Genomic DNA, 14,972 nt, shown 5'->3' with positions numbered 1-14,972 from the left:
TTTTGGCGTTTTTCTTTCGGCGGTTCCTTTTTAGCGCTCCAATATTCTCAATCCGTAAACTTTTATCCATTTTTCATAGGAGATTATTAACAAAAAAATGAAGATTTCTCTCCGATGTCGCCTCTCGCGTTTGCGTTTCGAAGACCATCAGTCGCCAACGTCCATACCACGTTGAATACACCGGTTCTCGTCCGATCACCGAAGTTAAGCAACGTCGGGCGCGGTCAGTACTTGGATGGGTGACCGCCTGGGAACACCGCGTGATGTTGGCTTTTTTGGCGTTTTTCTTTCGGCGGTTCCTTTTTAGCGCTCCAATATTCTCAATCCGTAAACTTTTATCCATTTTTCTTAGGAGATTATTAACAAAAAAATAAAGATTTCTCTCCGATGTCGCCTCTCGCGTTTGCGTTTCGAAGACCATCAGTCGCCAACGTCCATACCACGTTGAATACACCGGTTCTCGTCCGATCACCGAAGTTAAGCAACGTCGGGCGCGGTCAGTACTTGGATGGGTGACCGCCTGGGAACACCACGTGATGATGGCTTTTTTGGCGTTTTTCTTTCGGCGGTTCCTTTTTAGCGCTCCAATATTCTCAATCCGTAAACTTTTATCTATTTTTCTTAGGAGATTATTAACAAAAAAATAAAGATTTCTCTCCGATGTCGCCTCTCGCGTTTGCGTTTCGAAGACCATCAGTCGCCAACGTCCATACCACGTTGAATACACCGGTTCTCGTCCGATCACCGAAGTTAAGCAACGTCGGGCGCGGTCAGTACTTGGATGGGTAACCGCCTGGGAACACTGCGTGATGTTGGCTTTTTTGGCGTTTTTCTTTCGGCGGTTCCTTTTTAGCGCTCCAATATTCTCAATCCGTAAACTTTTATCCATTTTTCATAGGAGATTATTAACAAAAAAATGAAGATTTCTCTCCGATGTCGCCTCTCGCGTTTGCGTTTCGAAGACCATCAGTCGCCAACGTCCATACCACGTTGAATACACCGGTTCTCGTCCGATCACCGAAGTTAAGCAACGTCGGGCGCGGTCAGTACTTGGATGGGTGACCGCCTGGGAACACCACGTGATGATGGCTTTTTTGGCGTTTTTCTTTCGGCGGTTCCTTTTTAGCGCTCCAATATTCTCAATCCGTAAACTTTTATCTATTTTTCTTAGGAGATTATTAACAAAAAAATAAAGATTTCTCTCCGATGTCGCCTCTCGCGTTTGCGTTTCGAAGACCATCAGTCGCCAACGTCCATACCACGTTGAATACACCGGTTCTCGTCCGATCACCGAAGTTAAGCAACGTCGGGCGCGGTCAGTACTTGGATGGGTAACCGCCTGGGAACACTGCGTGATGTTGGCTTTTTTGGCGTTTTTCTTTCGGCGGTTCCTTTTTAGCGCTCCAATATTCTCAATCCGTAAACTTTTATCCATTTTTCATAGGAGATTATTAACAAAAAAATGAAGATTTCTCTCCGATGTCGCCTCTCGCGTTTGCGTTTCGAAGACCATCAGTCGCCAACGTCCATACCACGTTGAATACACCGGTTCTCGTCCGATCACCGAAGTTAAGCAACGTCGGGCGCGGTCAGTACTTGGATGGGTGACCGCCTGGGAACACCGCGTGATGTTGGCTTTTTTGGCGTTTTTCTTTCGGCGGTTCCTTTTTAGCGCTCCAATATTCTCAATCCGTAAACTTTTATCCATTTTTCATAGGAGATTATTAACAAAAAAATGAAGATTTCTCTCCGATGTCGCCTCTCGCGTTTGCGTTTCGAAGACCATCTGTCGCCAACGTCCATACCACGTTGAATACACCGGTTCTCGTCCGATCACCGAAGTTAAGCAACGTCGGGCGCGGTCAGTACTTGGATGGGTGACCGCCTGGGAACACCGCGTGATGTTGGCTTTTTTGGCGTTTTTCTTTCGGCGGTTCCTTTTTAGCGCTCCAATATTCTCAATCCGTAAACTTTTATCCATTTTTCACAGGAGATTATTAACAAAAAAATGAAGATTTCTCTCCGATGTCGCCTCTCGCGTTTGCTTTTCGAAGACCATCTGTCGCCAACGTCCATACCACGTTGAATACACCGGTTCTCGTCCGATCACCGAAGTTAAGCAACGTCGGGCGCGGTCAGTACTTGGATGGGTGACCGCCTGGGAACACCGCGTGATGTTGGCTTTTTTGGTGTTTTTCTTTCGGCGGTTCCCTTTTAGCGCTCCAATATTCTCAATTCATAAACCTTTGTTTTGCATGTCATTCGTTAATTTTTATCGTTGTTAAAACTGGCGCTCTTTACTGTCCTATACTTAGCCTAATTTTGTAATATTTTGATACACGACTCCTTTTTTGTTCACGATGTGAACTATTATAGCACAAAATAAAACCAAAGTCGATTTCACCTTCAAAATCTTTTTAAAATACTGTAACCAATTTTTTTAATCATACTTTATACATAGAAAAACCTTTAAGAAGGATCGCTTTCTTACTTGACTATTTATTGTTTTCAATTGCGTTCAGGTTGTTTTTTATGATAACAATTCAAATTATTAATATTTTGTGTTTTTATTTTCTAGTAACAAAAGGTGATTTATTCAGGCCGATCACACTGCCATCTCGTAGCATTTAGATGAGTCCGCTGTCGTTACTCTGCCATTTCAATATTTTCCCTGTAGATGGCGCTCTTCTTCGCCAAATAAATGCCATACAACCCTAAATTTTTACCCCTCTACGATCAACCCTTATTTTTAAATTGAAAATTAAAAATATTTTTTTTGCAAAATAACATTTGCGGGATCAGCTAGTTATACATAATATCGAGTTTAACGTACATAAACACAAAAGAAAAAATCGTGGGCACGTTGCCTACTCGATGCGAAAAGAACTTTCATTAAAGCTGAAGAGTACACCAATACTTCGCTTTGCGTCTTTTTTTTTTAATTTAATTTTATTTTATTTTTTAAAAGATGGCAACACTTTTGTTTTTAATTGCGTTACGCCATCAAAACTCGGGGATTCTCTTTCTAACCAAAAATCAACGCAATTTGAATACAGTTTTATTTTCACTTTGTTTTGCTAATTTTAAAAGTTCAGTTTTAATTAAGTAGTGTGTTGTGCTTATTTTAAGAGAGAATTATAAATTTATATAAATTTTTACGCGTTGTTTCTGGTTACCAAAAAGGTTAATATTATTACAATTTATTTAATTGGCAGAGTTATTTTATTTTCGTTCGTTCAATTTTCTTTTTAAAAAGTAATATTTTCGGGACCCTGGTACCTATCTTCGATCTTTATGTGGTTTGCTATAGAAAATCTTAATTCACTTTGCGGCGTTTCAATTTGCGTCGTGTTTTTCTAGAACGTATCCACTACGCAAAGTGAGGTATTGGCGTATTATATATGTGTCGATCACTCTCTTACAACCAAAATATATTCCAAACCTTATGTAGACAATAATAAGTTTAATTGAACAATAGTAACGGTTTGAAAATAAAAATGAAACTGCATTGTGTACTTATTCTATGTTGATGTTATTGCTCTTAGCTCGAAGGCTTTTACAGCTTCATCGGAGCTGAGTTCACGGAGCGGAAGACTCTGTGAACATAAAAACTAAGAATAAGGCTGGTAGAGCGCGTACCAGTTTCACGATGACGCTCGCACGTAGCAAAGGCCTCTACTTGTGTAAAGCTGTGTTATGAATGTGTTCATTGTTATGACGTGTACATGCGGCATAGTATGTATTATAGTAACAAACATTGTTTAACTTCGCAAAGGAAATACTGAAGATGTCGACTTAGTTTTCAAATTTGTTATACAACGAAAGGCACATACGATACACTGGTAAATATTGTATGTGAGTGGACGATGAAGTACAAATCTTCACAAGGAAAGATTTCTGAGACCAAGCAGTAGCCATTATTATGTAATGCAATTTCCGCCGATTTATCTATTTAGTGTGGACGTTGAAAAAAAAATATTGAAGAAAATAACAAGGACATAACAGAGAATTAGGATTCGGTTTCGAAGATCACCAAGATGGTGTTTGCGCATCGAAGACGAACGGTCGCCAACGTCCATACCACGTTGAATACACCGGTTCTCGTCCGATCACCGAAGTTAAGCAACGTCGGGCGCGGTCAGTACTTGGATGGGTGACCGCCTGGGAACACCGCGTGATGTTGGCTTTTTGGCGTTTTTCTTTCGGCGGTTCCTTTTTAGCGCTCCAATATTCTCAATCCGTAAACTTTTATCCATTTTTCATAGGAGATTATTAACAAAAAAATGAAGATTTCTCTCCGATGTCGCCTCTCGCGTTTGCTTTTCGAAGACCATCAGTCGCCAACGTCCATACCACGTTGAATACACCGGTTCTCGTCCGATCACCGAAGTTAAGCAACGTCGGGCGCGGTCAGTACTTGGATGGGTGACCGCCTGGGAACACCGCGTGATGTTGGCTTTTTTGGCGTTTTTCTTTCGGCGGTTCCTTTTTAGCGCTCCAATATTCTCAATCCGTAAACTTTTATCCATTTTTCATAGGAGGTTATTAACAAAAAAATGAAGATTTCTCTCCGATGTCGCCTCTCGCGTTTGCTTTTCGAAGACCATCAGTCGCCAACGTCCATACCACGTTGAATACACCGGTTCTCGTCCGATCACCGAAGTTAAGCAACGTCGGGCGCGGTCAGTACTTGGATGGGTGACCGCCTGGGAACACCGCGTGATGTTGGCTTTTTGGCGTTTTTCTTTCGGCGGTTCCTTTTTAGCGCTCCAATATTCTCAATCCGTAAACTTTTATCCATTTTTCATAGGAGATTATTAACAAAAAAATGAAGATTTCTCTCCGATGTCGCCTCTCGCGTTTGCTTTTCGAAGACCATCAGTCGCCAACGTCCATACCACGTTGAATACACCGGTTCTCGTCCGATCACCGAAGTTAAGCAACGTCGGGCGCGGTCAGTACTTGGATGGGTGACCGCCTGGGAACACCGCGTGATGTTGGCTTTTTTGGCGTTTTTCTTTCGGCGGTTCCTTTTTAGCGCTCCAATATTCTCAATCCGTAAACTTTTATCCATTTTTCATACGAGATTATTAACAAAAAAATGAAGATTTCTCTCCGATGTCGCCTCTCGCGTTTGCGTTTCGAAGACCAATTTTCGCCAACGTCCATACCACGTTGAATACACCGGTTCTCGTCCGATCACCGAAGTTAAGCATCGTCGGGCGCGGTCAGTACTTGGATGGGTGACCGCCTGGGAACACCGCGTGATGTTGGCTTTTTGGCGTTTTTCTTTCGGCGGTTCCTTTTTAGCGCTCCAACATTCTCAATCCATAAAGTTTTATCCATTTTTCATAGGAGATTATTAATAAAAAAATGAAGATTTCTCTCCGATGTCGCCTCTCGCGTTTGCGTTTCAAAGACCAATTTTCGCCAACGTCCATACCACGTTGAATACACCGGTTCTCGTCCGATCACCGAAGTTAAGCAACGTCGGGCGCGGTCAGTACTTGGATGGGTGACCGCCTGGGAACACCGCGTGATGTTGGCTTTTTTGGCGTTTTTCTTTCGGCGGTTCCTTTTTAGCGCTCCAATATTCTCAATCCGTAAACTTTTATCCATTTTTCATAGGAGATTATTAACAAAAAAATGAAGATTTCTCTCCGATGTCGCCTCTCGCGTTTGCGTTTCGAAGACCAATTTTCGCCAACGTCCATACCACGTTGAATACACCGGTTCTCGTCCGATCACCGAAGTTAAGCATCGTCGGGCGCGGTCAGTACTTGGATGGGTGACCGCCTGGGAACACCGCGTGATGTTGGCTTTTTTGGCGTTTTTCTTTCGGCGGTTCCTTTTTAGCGCTCCAACATTCTCAATCTATAAACTTTTATCCATTTTTCATAGGAGATTATTAACAAAAAAATGAAGATTTTTCTCCGATGTCGCCTCTCGCGTGTGCGTTTCGAGGGCCATCAGTCGCCAACGTCCATACCACGTTGAATACACCGGTTCTCGTCCGATCACCGAAGTTAAGCAACGTCGGGCGCGGTCAGTACTTGGATGGGTGACGGCCTGGGAACACCGCGTGATGTTGGCTTTTTGGCGTTTTTCTTTCGGCGGTTCCTTTTTAGCGCTCCAATATTCTCAATCCGTAAACTTTTATCCATTTTTCATAGGAGATTATTAACAAAAAAATGAAGATTTCTCTCCGATGTCGCCTCTCGCGTTTGCGTTTCGAGGACTATCTGTCGCCAACGTCCATACCACGTTGAATACACCGGTTCTCGTCCGATCACCGAAGTTAAGCAACGTCGGGCGCGGTCAGTACTTGGATGGGTGACCGCCTGGGAACACCGCGTGATGTTGGCTTTTTTGACGTTTTTCTTTCGGCGGTTCCCTTTTAGCGCTCCAATATTCTCAATCCATAAACTTTTATCCATGTTTCATAGGAGATTATTAACAAAAAAATGAAGATTTCTCTCCGATGTCGCCTCTCGCGTTTGCGTTTCGAGGACCATCTGTCGCCAACGTCCATACCACGTTGAATACACCGGTTCTCGTCCGATCACCGAAGTTAAGCAACGTCGGGCGCGGTCAGTACTTGGATGGGTGACCGCCTGGGAACACCGCGTGATGTTGGCTTTTTTGGCGTTTTTCTTTCGGCGGTTCCTTTTTAGCGCTCCAATATTCTCAATCCATAAACTTTTATCCATGTTTCATAGGAGATTATTAACAAAAAAATGAAGATTTCTCTCCGATGTCGCCTCTCGCGTTTGCGTTTCGAGGACCATCTGTCGCCAACGTCCATACCACGTTGAATACACCGGTTCTCGTCCGATCACCGAAGTTAAGCAACGTCGGGCGCGGTCAGTACTTGGATGGGTGACCGCCTGGGAACACCGCGTGATGTTGGCTTTTTTGGCGTTTTTCTTTCGGCGGTTCCCTTTTAGCGCTCCAATATTCTCAATCCATAAACTTTTATCCATGTTTCATAGGAGATTATTAACAAAAAAATGAAGATTTCTCTCCGATGTCGCCTCTCGCGTTTGCGTTTCGAGGACTATCTGTCGCCAACGTCCATACCACGTTGAATACACCGGTTCTCGTCCGATCACCGAAGTTAAGCAACGTCGGGCGCGGTCAGTACTTGGATGGGTGACCGCCTGGGAACACCGCGTGATGTTGGCTTTTTTGGCGTTTTTCTCTCGGCGGTTTCTTTTTAGCGCTCCAATATTCTCAATCCATGAACTTTAATAATTTTTCATAGGAGATTATTAACAAAAAAATGAAGATTTCTCTCCGATGTCGCGTCTCGCGTTTGCGTTTCGAAGACGAACGGTCGCCAACGTCCATACCACGTTGAATACACCGGTTCTCGTCCGATCACCGAAGTTAAGCAACGTCGGGCGCGGTCAGTACTTGGATGGGTGACCGCCTGGGAACACCGCGTGATGTTGGCTTTTTTGGCGTTTTTCTTTCGGCGGTTCCTTTTTAGCGCTCCAATATTCTCAATCCATAAACTTTTATCCATGTTTCATAGGAGATTATTAACAAAAAAATGAAGATTTCTCTCCGATGTCGCCTCTCGCGTTTGCGTTTCGAGGACCATCAGTCGCCAACGTCCATACCACGTTGAATACACCGGTTCTCGTCCGATCACCGAAGTTAAGCAACGTCGGGCGCGGTCAGTACTTGGATGGGTGACCGCCTGGGAACACCGCGTGATGTTGGCTTTTTTGGCGTTTTTCTTTCGGCGGTTCCCTTTTAGCGCTCCAATATTCTCAATCCATGAAGTTTAATAATTTTTCATAGGAGATTATTAACAAAAAAATGAAGATTTCTCTCCGATGTCGCCTCTCGCGTTTGCGTTTCGAAGACGAACGGTCGCCAACGTCCATACCACGTTGAATACACCGGTTCTCGTCCGATCACCGAAGTTAAGCAACGTCGGGCGCGGTCAGTACTTGGATGGGTGACCGCCTGGGAACACCGCGTGATGTTGGCTTTTTTGGCGTTTTTCTTTCGGCGGTTCCCTTTTAGCGCTCCAATATTCTCAATCCATAAACTTTTATCCATGTTTCATAGGAGATTATTAACAAAAAAATGAAGATTTCTCTCCGATGTCGCCTCTCGCGTTTGCGTTTCGAGGACTATCTGTCGCCAACGTCCATACCACGTTGAATACACCGGTTCTCGTCCGATCACCGAAGTTAAGCAACGTCGGGCGCGGTCAGTACTTGGATGGGTGACCGCCTGGGAACACCGCGTGATGTTGGCTTTTTTGGCGTTTTTCTCTCGGCGGTTTCTTTTTAGCGCTCCAATATTCTCAATCCATGAACTTTAATAATTTTTCATAGGAGATTATTAACAAAAAAATGAAGATTTCTCTCCGATGTCGCGTCTCGCGTTTGCGTTTCGAAGACGAACGGTCGCCAACGTCCATACCACGTTGAATACACCGGTTCTCGTCCGATCACCGAAGTTAAGCAACGTCGGGCGCGGTCAGTACTTGGATGGGTGACCGCCTGGGAACACCGCGTGATGTTGGCTTTTTTGGCGTTTTTCTTTCGGCGGTTCCTTTTTAGCGCTCCAATATTCTCAATCCATAAACTTTTATCCATGTTTCATAGGAGATTATTAACAAAAAAATGAAGATTTCTCTCCGATGTCGCCTCTCGCGTTTGCGTTTCGAGGACCATCAGTCGCCAACGTCCATACCACGTTGAATACACCGGTTCTCGTCCGATCACCGAAGTTAAGCAACGTCGGGCGCGGTCAGTACTTGGATGGGTGACCGCCTGGGAACACCGCGTGATGTTGGCTTTTTTGGCGTTTTTCTTTCGGCGGTTCCCTTTTAGCGCTCCAATATTCTCAATCCATGAAGTTTAATAATTTTTCATAGGAGATTATTAACAAAAAAATGAAGATTTCTCTCCGATGTCGCCTCTCGCGTTTGCGTTTCGAAGACGAACGGTCGCCAACGTCCATACCACGTTGAATACACCGGTTCTCGTCCGATCACCGAAGTTAAGCAACGTCGGGCGCGGTCAGTACTTGGATGGGTGACCGCCTGGGAACACCGCGTGATGTTGGCTTTTTTGGCGTTTTTCTTTCAGCGGTTCCCTTTCAGCGCTCCAATATTCTCAATTCATAAACTTTTGTTTTGCATGTCATTCATCAATTTTTATCTTTGTTAAAACTGGCGCTCTTTACTGTCTTATACTTAGCCTAATTTTGTAATATTTTGATACACGACTCCTTTTTTGTTCACGGTGTGAACTATTATAGCACAAAATAAAACCCAATTTGATTTCACCTTCAAAATCCTTTTAAAATACTGTAACCAATTTTTTTAATCATACTTTATACATAGAAAAACCTTTAAGAACGATCGCTTTCTTACTTGACTGTTTATAGTTTTCAATTGCGTTCAGGTTGTTTTTTATGATAACAATTCCAATTATTAATATTTTGTGTTTTTATTTTCTAGTAACAAAAGGTGATTTTTTCAGGCCGATCACACTGCCATCTCGTAGCATTTAGATGAGTCCGCTGTCGTTACTCTGCCATTTCAATATTTTCCCTGTAGATGGCGCTCTTCTTCGCCAAATAAATACCATACAACCTTAAATTTTTACCCCTCTACGATCAACCCTTATTTTTAAATTGAAAATTAAAAATATTTTTTTTGCAAAACAACATTTGCGGGATCAGCTAGTTATAGATAATATCGAGTTTAACTTACATAAACACAAAAGAAAAAAACGTGGGCAGGTTGCCTACTCGATGCGAAAAGAACTTTCATTAAAGCTGAAGAGTACACCAATACTTCGCTTTGCGTCGTTTTTTTTTTAATTCTATTTTATTTTATTTTTTAAAAGGTGGCAACACTTTTGTTTTTAATTGCGTTACGCCATCAAAACTCGGGGATTCTCTTTCTAACCAAAAATCAACGCAATTTGAATACAGTTTTATTTTCACTTTGTTTTGCTAATTTTAAAAGTTCAGTTTTAATTAAGTAGTGTGTTGTGCTTATTTTAAAAGAGAATAATAAATTTATAAAAATTTTTACGCGTTGTTTCTGGTTACCAAAAAGGTTAATATTATTACAATTTATTTAATTGGCAGAGTTATTTTATTTCTGTTTGTTCAATTTTCTTTTTAAAAAGTAATATTTTCGTGACCCTGGTACCTATCTTCGATCTTTATGTGGTTTGCTATAGAAAATCTTAATTCACTTTGCGGCGTTTCAATTTGCGTCGTGTTTTTCTGAAACGTAACCACTACGCAAAGTGAGGTATTGGCGTATTATATATGTGTCGATCTCTCTCTTACAACCAAAATATATTCCAAACCTTATGTAGACAATAATAAGTTTAATTGAACAATAGTAACGGTTTGAAAATAAAAATGAAACTGCATTGTATACTTATTCTATGTTGATGTTATTGCTCTTAGCTCGAAGGCGTTTACAGCTGCATCGGAGCTGAGTTCACGGAGCGGAAGAATCTGTGAACATAGAAACTAAGAATAAGGCTGGTAGAGCGCGTACCAGTTTCACGATGACGCTCGCACGTAGCAAAGGCCTCTACTTGTGTAAAGCTGTGTTATGAATGTGTTCATTGTTATGACGTGTACATGCGGCATAGTATGTATTATAGTAACAAACATTGTTTAACTTCGCAAAGGAAATACTGAAGATGTCGACTTAGTTTTCAAATTTGTTATACAACGAAAGGCACATACGATACACTGGTAAGTATTGTATGTGAGTGGACGATGAAGTACAAAACTTCACAAGGAAAGATTTCTGAGACCAAGCAGTAGCCATTATTATGTAATGCAATTTCCGCCGATTTATCTATTTAGTGTGGACGTTGAAAAAAAAATATTGAAGAAAATAACAAGGACATAACAAAGAATTAGGATTCGGTTTCGAAGATCACCAAGATGGTGTTTGCGTTTCGAAGACCATCTGTCGCCAACGTCCATACCACGTTGAATACACCGGTTCTCGTCCGATCACCGAAGTTAAGCAACGTCGGGCGCGGTCAGTACTTGGATGGGTGACCGCCTGGGAACACCGCGTGATGTTGGCTTTTTTGGCGTTTTTCTCTCGGCGGTTTCTTTTTAGCGCTCCAATATTCTCAATTCATAAACTTTTATTAATTTTTCATAGGAGATTATTAACAAAAAAATGAAGATTTCTCTCCGATGTCGCGTCTCGCGTTTGCGTTTCGAAGACCAACGGTCGCCAACGTCCATACCACGTTGAATACACCGGTTCTCGTCCGATCACCGAAGTTAAGCAACGTCGGGCGCGGTCAGTACTTGGATGGGTGACCGCCTGGGAACACCGCGTGATGTTGGCTTTTTTGGCGTTTTTCTTTCGGCGGTTCCTTTTTAGCGCTCCAATATTCTCAATCCATGAACTTTAATAATTTTTCATAGGAGATTATTAACAAAAAAATGAAGATTTCTCTCCGATGTCGCGTCTCGCGTTTGCGTTTCGAAGACGAACGGTCGCCAACGTCCATACCACGTTGAATACACCTGTTCTCGTCCGATCACCGAAGTTAAGCAACGTCGGGCGCGGTCAGTACTTGGATGGGTGACCGCCTGGGAACACCGCGTGATGTTGGCTTTTTTGGCGTTTTTCTTTCGGCGGTTCCTTTTTAGCGCTCCAATATTCTCAATTCATAAACTTTTATTAATTTTTCATAGGAGATTATTAACAAAAAAATGAAGATTTCTCTCCGATGTCGCGTCTCGCGTTTGCGTTTCGAAGACGAACGGTCGCCAACGTCCATACCACGTTGAATACACCTGTTCTCGTCCGATCACCGAAGTTAAGCAACGTCGGGCGCGGTCAGTACTTGGATGGGTGACCGCCTGGGAACACCGCGTGATGTTGGCTTTTTTGGCGTTTTTCTTTCGGCGGTTCCTTTTTAGCGCTCCAATATTCTCAATCCATGAACTTTTATTAATTTTTCATAGGAGATTATTAACAAAAAAATGAAGATTTCTCTCCGATGTCGCCTCTCGCGTTTGCGTTTCGAAGACGAACGTTCGCCAACGTCCATACCACGTTGAATACACCGGTTCTCGTCCGATCACCGAAGTTAAGCAACGTCGGGCGCGGTCAGTACTTGGATGGGTGACCGCCTGGGAACACCGCGTGATGTTGGCTTTTTTGGCGTTTTTCTTTCGGCGGTTCCTTTTTAGCGCTCCAATATTCTCAATCCATAAACTTTTATCCATTTTTCATAGGAGATTATTAACAAAAAAATGAAGATTTCTCTCCGATGTCGCCTCTCGCGTTTGCGTTTCGAGGACCATCAGTCGCCAACGTCCATACCACGTTGAATACACCGGTTCTCGTCCGATCACCGAAGTTAAGCAACGTCGGGCGCGGTCAGTACTTGGATGGGTGACCGCCTGGGAACACCGCGTGATGTTGGCTTTTTTGGCGTTTTTCTTTCGGCGGTTCCCTTTTAGCGCTCCAATATTCTCAATCCATAAACTTTTATCCATGTTTCATAGGAGATTATTAACAAAAAAATGAAGATTTCTCTCCGATGTCGCCTCTCGCGTTTGCGTTTCGAGGACCATCTGTCGCCAACGTCCATACCACGTTGAATACACCGGTTCTCGTCCGATCACCGAAGTTAAGCAACGTCGGGCGCGGTCAGTACTTGGATGGGTGACCGCCTGGGAACACCGCGTGATGTTGGCTTTTTTGGCGTTTTTCTTTCGGCGGTTCCTTTTTAGCGCTCCAATATTCTCAATCCATGAACTTTAATAATTTTTCATAGGAGATTATTAACAAAAAAATGAAGATTTCTCTCCGATGTCGCCTCTCGCGTTTGCGTTTCGAGGACTATCTGTCGCCAACGTCCATACCACGTTGAATACACCGGTTCTCGTCCGATCACCGAAGTTAAGCAACGTCGGGCGCGGTCAGTACTTGGATGGGTGACCGCCTGGGAACACCGCGTGATGTTGGCTTTTTTGACGTTTTTCTTTCGGCGGTTCCCTTTTAGCGCTCCAATATTCTCAATCCATAAACTTTTATCCATGTTTCATAGGAGATTATTAACAAAAAAATGAAGATTTCTCTCCGATGTCGCCTCTCGCGTTTGCGTTTCGAGGACCATCTGTCGCCAACGTCCATACCACGTTGAATACACCGGTTCTCGTCCGATCACCGAAGTTAAGCAACGTCGGGCGCGGTCAGTACTTGGATGGGTGACCGCCTGGGAACACCGCGTGATGTTGGCTTTTTTGGCGTTTTTCTTTCGGCGGTTCCTTTTTAGCGCTCCAATATTCTCAATCCATAAACTTTTATCCATGTTTCATAGGAGATTATTAACAAAAAAATGAAGATTTCTCTCCGATGTCGCCTCTCGCGTTTGCGTTTCGAGGACCATCTGTCGCCAACGTCCATACCACGTTGAATACACCGGTTCTCGTCCGATCACCGAAGTTAAGCAACGTCGGGCGCGGTCAGTACTTGGATGGGTGACCGCCTGGGAACACCGCGTGATGTTGGCTTTTTTGGCGTTTTTCTTTCGGCGGTTCCCTTTTAGCGCTCCAATATTCTCAATCCATAAACTTTTATCCATGTTTCATAGGAGATTATTAACAAAAAAATGAAGATTTCTCTCCGATGTCGCCTCTCGCGTTTGCGTTTCGAGGACTATCTGTCGCCAACGTCCATACCACGTTGAATACACCGGTTCTCGTCCGATCACCGAAGTTAAGCAACGTCGGGCGCGGTCAGTACTTGGATGGGTGACCGCCTGGGAACACCGCGTGATGTTGGCTTTTTTGGCGTTTTTCTCTCGGCGGTTTCTTTTTAGCGCTCCAATATTCTCAATCCATGAACTTTAATAATTTTTCATAGGAGATTATTAACAAAAAAATGAAGATTTCTCTCCGATGTCGCGTCTCGCGTTTGCGTTTCGAAGACGAACGGTCGCCAACGTCCATACCACGTTGAATACACCGGTTCTCGTCCGATCACCGAAGTTAAGCAACGTCGGGCGCGGTCAGTACTTGGATGGGTGACCGCCTGGGAACACCGCGTGATGTTGGCTTTTTTGGCGTTTTTCTTTCGGCGGTTCCTTTTTAGCGCTCCAATATTCTCAATCCATAAACTTTTATCCATGTTTCATAGGAGATTATTAACAAAAAAATGAAGATTTCTCTCCGATGTCGCCTCTCGCGTTTGCGTTTCGAGGACCATCAGTCGCCAACGTCCATACCACGTTGAATACACCGGTTCTCGTCCGATCACCGAAGTTAAGCAACGTCGGGCGCGGTCAGTACTTGGATGGGTGACCGCCTGGGAACACCGCGTGATGTTGGCTTTTTTGGCGTTTTTCTTTCGGCGGTTCCCTTTTAGCGCTCCAATATTCTCAATCCATGAAGTTTAATAATTTTTCATAGGAGATTATTAACAAAAAAATGAAGATTTCTCTCCGATGTCGCCTCTCGCGTTTGCGTTTCGAAGACGAACGGTCGCCAACGTCCATACCACGTTGAATACACCGGTTCTCGTCCGATCACCGAAGTTAAGCAACGTCGGGCGCGGTCAGTACTTGGATGGGTGACCGCCTGGGAACACCGCGTGATGTTGGCTTTTTTGGCGTTTTTCTTTCAGCGGTTCCCTTTCAGCGCTCCAATATTCTCAATTCATAAACTTTTGTTTTGCATGTCATTCGTCAATTTTTATCTTTGTTAAAACTGGCGCTCTTTACTGTCTTATACTTAGCCTAATTTTGTAATATTTTGATACACGACTCCTTTTTTGTTCACGGTGTGAACTATTATAGCACAAAATAAAACCCAATTTGATTTCACCTTCAAAATCCTTTTAAAATACTGTAACCAATTTTTTTAATCATACTTTATACATAGAAAAACCTTTAAGAACGATCGCTTTCTTACTTGACTGTTTATAGTTTTCAATT

At 43.3% G+C, this 14,972-nt stretch overlaps 41 non-coding genes across 41 annotated transcripts; all 41 read left to right on the top strand.

Annotated features, from left to right (window-relative positions):
* Positions 1 to 153: 153 nt before the first annotated feature.
* On the top strand, positions 154 to 272 carry LOC137928473 (5S ribosomal RNA). The gene has a single exon (XR_011108573.1). It is a non-coding gene; the product is annotated as a 5S ribosomal RNA (ribosomal RNA).
* Positions 273 to 426: 154 nt separating this feature from the next.
* On the top strand, positions 427 to 545 carry LOC137927914 (5S ribosomal RNA). The gene has a single exon (XR_011108042.1). It is a non-coding gene; the product is annotated as a 5S ribosomal RNA (ribosomal RNA).
* Positions 546 to 699: 154 nt separating this feature from the next.
* LOC137927949 (5S ribosomal RNA) lies at positions 700 to 818 on the top strand. Its single transcript, XR_011108075.1, has one exon. It is a non-coding gene; the product is annotated as a 5S ribosomal RNA (ribosomal RNA).
* A 154-nt stretch (positions 819 to 972) lies between these two features.
* Positions 973 to 1,091, top strand: LOC137927913 (5S ribosomal RNA). Its single transcript, XR_011108041.1, has one exon. It is a non-coding gene; the product is annotated as a 5S ribosomal RNA (ribosomal RNA).
* Positions 1,092 to 1,245: 154 nt separating this feature from the next.
* On the top strand, positions 1,246 to 1,364 carry LOC137927948 (5S ribosomal RNA). The gene has a single exon (XR_011108074.1). It is a non-coding gene; the product is annotated as a 5S ribosomal RNA (ribosomal RNA).
* A 154-nt stretch (positions 1,365 to 1,518) lies between these two features.
* LOC137928460 (5S ribosomal RNA) lies at positions 1,519 to 1,637 on the top strand. Its single transcript, XR_011108562.1, has one exon. It is a non-coding gene; the product is annotated as a 5S ribosomal RNA (ribosomal RNA).
* Positions 1,638 to 1,791: 154 nt separating this feature from the next.
* Positions 1,792 to 1,910, top strand: LOC137928448 (5S ribosomal RNA). The gene has a single exon (XR_011108551.1). It is a non-coding gene; the product is annotated as a 5S ribosomal RNA (ribosomal RNA).
* A 154-nt stretch (positions 1,911 to 2,064) lies between these two features.
* LOC137928437 (5S ribosomal RNA) lies at positions 2,065 to 2,183 on the top strand. Its single transcript, XR_011108540.1, has one exon. It is a non-coding gene; the product is annotated as a 5S ribosomal RNA (ribosomal RNA).
* Positions 2,184 to 4,067: 1,884 nt separating this feature from the next.
* LOC137928425 (5S ribosomal RNA) lies at positions 4,068 to 4,186 on the top strand. The gene has a single exon (XR_011108529.1). It is a non-coding gene; the product is annotated as a 5S ribosomal RNA (ribosomal RNA).
* A 153-nt stretch (positions 4,187 to 4,339) lies between these two features.
* Positions 4,340 to 4,458, top strand: LOC137928413 (5S ribosomal RNA). Its single transcript, XR_011108518.1, has one exon. It is a non-coding gene; the product is annotated as a 5S ribosomal RNA (ribosomal RNA).
* Positions 4,459 to 4,612: 154 nt separating this feature from the next.
* On the top strand, positions 4,613 to 4,731 carry LOC137928401 (5S ribosomal RNA). The gene has a single exon (XR_011108507.1). It is a non-coding gene; the product is annotated as a 5S ribosomal RNA (ribosomal RNA).
* A 153-nt stretch (positions 4,732 to 4,884) lies between these two features.
* Positions 4,885 to 5,003, top strand: LOC137928390 (5S ribosomal RNA). The gene has a single exon (XR_011108496.1). It is a non-coding gene; the product is annotated as a 5S ribosomal RNA (ribosomal RNA).
* A 154-nt stretch (positions 5,004 to 5,157) lies between these two features.
* Positions 5,158 to 5,276, top strand: LOC137927861 (5S ribosomal RNA). The gene has a single exon (XR_011107992.1). It is a non-coding gene; the product is annotated as a 5S ribosomal RNA (ribosomal RNA).
* Positions 5,277 to 5,429: 153 nt separating this feature from the next.
* LOC137928378 (5S ribosomal RNA) lies at positions 5,430 to 5,548 on the top strand. The gene has a single exon (XR_011108484.1). It is a non-coding gene; the product is annotated as a 5S ribosomal RNA (ribosomal RNA).
* Positions 5,549 to 5,702: 154 nt separating this feature from the next.
* Positions 5,703 to 5,821, top strand: LOC137927860 (5S ribosomal RNA). The gene has a single exon (XR_011107991.1). It is a non-coding gene; the product is annotated as a 5S ribosomal RNA (ribosomal RNA).
* A 154-nt stretch (positions 5,822 to 5,975) lies between these two features.
* On the top strand, positions 5,976 to 6,094 carry LOC137928051 (5S ribosomal RNA). Its single transcript, XR_011108174.1, has one exon. It is a non-coding gene; the product is annotated as a 5S ribosomal RNA (ribosomal RNA).
* A 153-nt stretch (positions 6,095 to 6,247) lies between these two features.
* On the top strand, positions 6,248 to 6,366 carry LOC137928366 (5S ribosomal RNA). Its single transcript, XR_011108473.1, has one exon. It is a non-coding gene; the product is annotated as a 5S ribosomal RNA (ribosomal RNA).
* Positions 6,367 to 6,520: 154 nt separating this feature from the next.
* LOC137928354 (5S ribosomal RNA) lies at positions 6,521 to 6,639 on the top strand. The gene has a single exon (XR_011108462.1). It is a non-coding gene; the product is annotated as a 5S ribosomal RNA (ribosomal RNA).
* Positions 6,640 to 6,793: 154 nt separating this feature from the next.
* On the top strand, positions 6,794 to 6,912 carry LOC137928343 (5S ribosomal RNA). The gene has a single exon (XR_011108451.1). It is a non-coding gene; the product is annotated as a 5S ribosomal RNA (ribosomal RNA).
* Positions 6,913 to 7,066: 154 nt separating this feature from the next.
* LOC137928332 (5S ribosomal RNA) lies at positions 7,067 to 7,185 on the top strand. Its single transcript, XR_011108440.1, has one exon. It is a non-coding gene; the product is annotated as a 5S ribosomal RNA (ribosomal RNA).
* A 153-nt stretch (positions 7,186 to 7,338) lies between these two features.
* LOC137928321 (5S ribosomal RNA) lies at positions 7,339 to 7,457 on the top strand. Its single transcript, XR_011108429.1, has one exon. It is a non-coding gene; the product is annotated as a 5S ribosomal RNA (ribosomal RNA).
* Positions 7,458 to 7,611: 154 nt separating this feature from the next.
* On the top strand, positions 7,612 to 7,730 carry LOC137928310 (5S ribosomal RNA). The gene has a single exon (XR_011108418.1). It is a non-coding gene; the product is annotated as a 5S ribosomal RNA (ribosomal RNA).
* A 153-nt stretch (positions 7,731 to 7,883) lies between these two features.
* Positions 7,884 to 8,002, top strand: LOC137928298 (5S ribosomal RNA). Its single transcript, XR_011108407.1, has one exon. It is a non-coding gene; the product is annotated as a 5S ribosomal RNA (ribosomal RNA).
* Positions 8,003 to 8,156: 154 nt separating this feature from the next.
* Positions 8,157 to 8,275, top strand: LOC137928287 (5S ribosomal RNA). Its single transcript, XR_011108396.1, has one exon. It is a non-coding gene; the product is annotated as a 5S ribosomal RNA (ribosomal RNA).
* A 153-nt stretch (positions 8,276 to 8,428) lies between these two features.
* On the top strand, positions 8,429 to 8,547 carry LOC137928275 (5S ribosomal RNA). The gene has a single exon (XR_011108385.1). It is a non-coding gene; the product is annotated as a 5S ribosomal RNA (ribosomal RNA).
* A 154-nt stretch (positions 8,548 to 8,701) lies between these two features.
* On the top strand, positions 8,702 to 8,820 carry LOC137928263 (5S ribosomal RNA). The gene has a single exon (XR_011108373.1). It is a non-coding gene; the product is annotated as a 5S ribosomal RNA (ribosomal RNA).
* A 153-nt stretch (positions 8,821 to 8,973) lies between these two features.
* Positions 8,974 to 9,092, top strand: LOC137928251 (5S ribosomal RNA). Its single transcript, XR_011108362.1, has one exon. It is a non-coding gene; the product is annotated as a 5S ribosomal RNA (ribosomal RNA).
* Positions 9,093 to 10,977: 1,885 nt separating this feature from the next.
* LOC137928240 (5S ribosomal RNA) lies at positions 10,978 to 11,096 on the top strand. The gene has a single exon (XR_011108351.1). It is a non-coding gene; the product is annotated as a 5S ribosomal RNA (ribosomal RNA).
* A 154-nt stretch (positions 11,097 to 11,250) lies between these two features.
* LOC137928228 (5S ribosomal RNA) lies at positions 11,251 to 11,369 on the top strand. Its single transcript, XR_011108340.1, has one exon. It is a non-coding gene; the product is annotated as a 5S ribosomal RNA (ribosomal RNA).
* A 153-nt stretch (positions 11,370 to 11,522) lies between these two features.
* On the top strand, positions 11,523 to 11,641 carry LOC137927962 (5S ribosomal RNA). Its single transcript, XR_011108088.1, has one exon. It is a non-coding gene; the product is annotated as a 5S ribosomal RNA (ribosomal RNA).
* A 154-nt stretch (positions 11,642 to 11,795) lies between these two features.
* LOC137927961 (5S ribosomal RNA) lies at positions 11,796 to 11,914 on the top strand. The gene has a single exon (XR_011108087.1). It is a non-coding gene; the product is annotated as a 5S ribosomal RNA (ribosomal RNA).
* A 154-nt stretch (positions 11,915 to 12,068) lies between these two features.
* LOC137928217 (5S ribosomal RNA) lies at positions 12,069 to 12,187 on the top strand. The gene has a single exon (XR_011108329.1). It is a non-coding gene; the product is annotated as a 5S ribosomal RNA (ribosomal RNA).
* Positions 12,188 to 12,341: 154 nt separating this feature from the next.
* On the top strand, positions 12,342 to 12,460 carry LOC137928206 (5S ribosomal RNA). The gene has a single exon (XR_011108318.1). It is a non-coding gene; the product is annotated as a 5S ribosomal RNA (ribosomal RNA).
* Positions 12,461 to 12,614: 154 nt separating this feature from the next.
* LOC137928193 (5S ribosomal RNA) lies at positions 12,615 to 12,733 on the top strand. Its single transcript, XR_011108307.1, has one exon. It is a non-coding gene; the product is annotated as a 5S ribosomal RNA (ribosomal RNA).
* Positions 12,734 to 12,886: 153 nt separating this feature from the next.
* Positions 12,887 to 13,005, top strand: LOC137928181 (5S ribosomal RNA). Its single transcript, XR_011108296.1, has one exon. It is a non-coding gene; the product is annotated as a 5S ribosomal RNA (ribosomal RNA).
* Positions 13,006 to 13,159: 154 nt separating this feature from the next.
* Positions 13,160 to 13,278, top strand: LOC137928169 (5S ribosomal RNA). The gene has a single exon (XR_011108285.1). It is a non-coding gene; the product is annotated as a 5S ribosomal RNA (ribosomal RNA).
* Positions 13,279 to 13,432: 154 nt separating this feature from the next.
* On the top strand, positions 13,433 to 13,551 carry LOC137928158 (5S ribosomal RNA). Its single transcript, XR_011108274.1, has one exon. It is a non-coding gene; the product is annotated as a 5S ribosomal RNA (ribosomal RNA).
* Positions 13,552 to 13,705: 154 nt separating this feature from the next.
* Positions 13,706 to 13,824, top strand: LOC137928145 (5S ribosomal RNA). The gene has a single exon (XR_011108262.1). It is a non-coding gene; the product is annotated as a 5S ribosomal RNA (ribosomal RNA).
* Positions 13,825 to 13,977: 153 nt separating this feature from the next.
* Positions 13,978 to 14,096, top strand: LOC137928133 (5S ribosomal RNA). The gene has a single exon (XR_011108251.1). It is a non-coding gene; the product is annotated as a 5S ribosomal RNA (ribosomal RNA).
* Positions 14,097 to 14,250: 154 nt separating this feature from the next.
* Positions 14,251 to 14,369, top strand: LOC137928121 (5S ribosomal RNA). Its single transcript, XR_011108240.1, has one exon. It is a non-coding gene; the product is annotated as a 5S ribosomal RNA (ribosomal RNA).
* Positions 14,370 to 14,522: 153 nt separating this feature from the next.
* On the top strand, positions 14,523 to 14,641 carry LOC137928110 (5S ribosomal RNA). The gene has a single exon (XR_011108229.1). It is a non-coding gene; the product is annotated as a 5S ribosomal RNA (ribosomal RNA).
* Positions 14,642 to 14,972: the final 331 nt, after the last annotated feature.

This window comes from Battus philenor, unplaced genomic scaffold (genome assembly GCF_028537555.1).
Source record: "Battus philenor isolate CCGP_79_NKW_IND1 unplaced genomic scaffold, ilBatPhil1.0.hap1 SCAF_38, whole genome shotgun sequence".
Taxonomy (NCBI): Eukaryota; Metazoa; Arthropoda; class Insecta; order Lepidoptera; family Papilionidae; genus Battus; species Battus philenor.
Note: the sequence above shows the minus strand (reverse complement) of the source record. Positions and strands in the feature narration are given on the sequence as shown.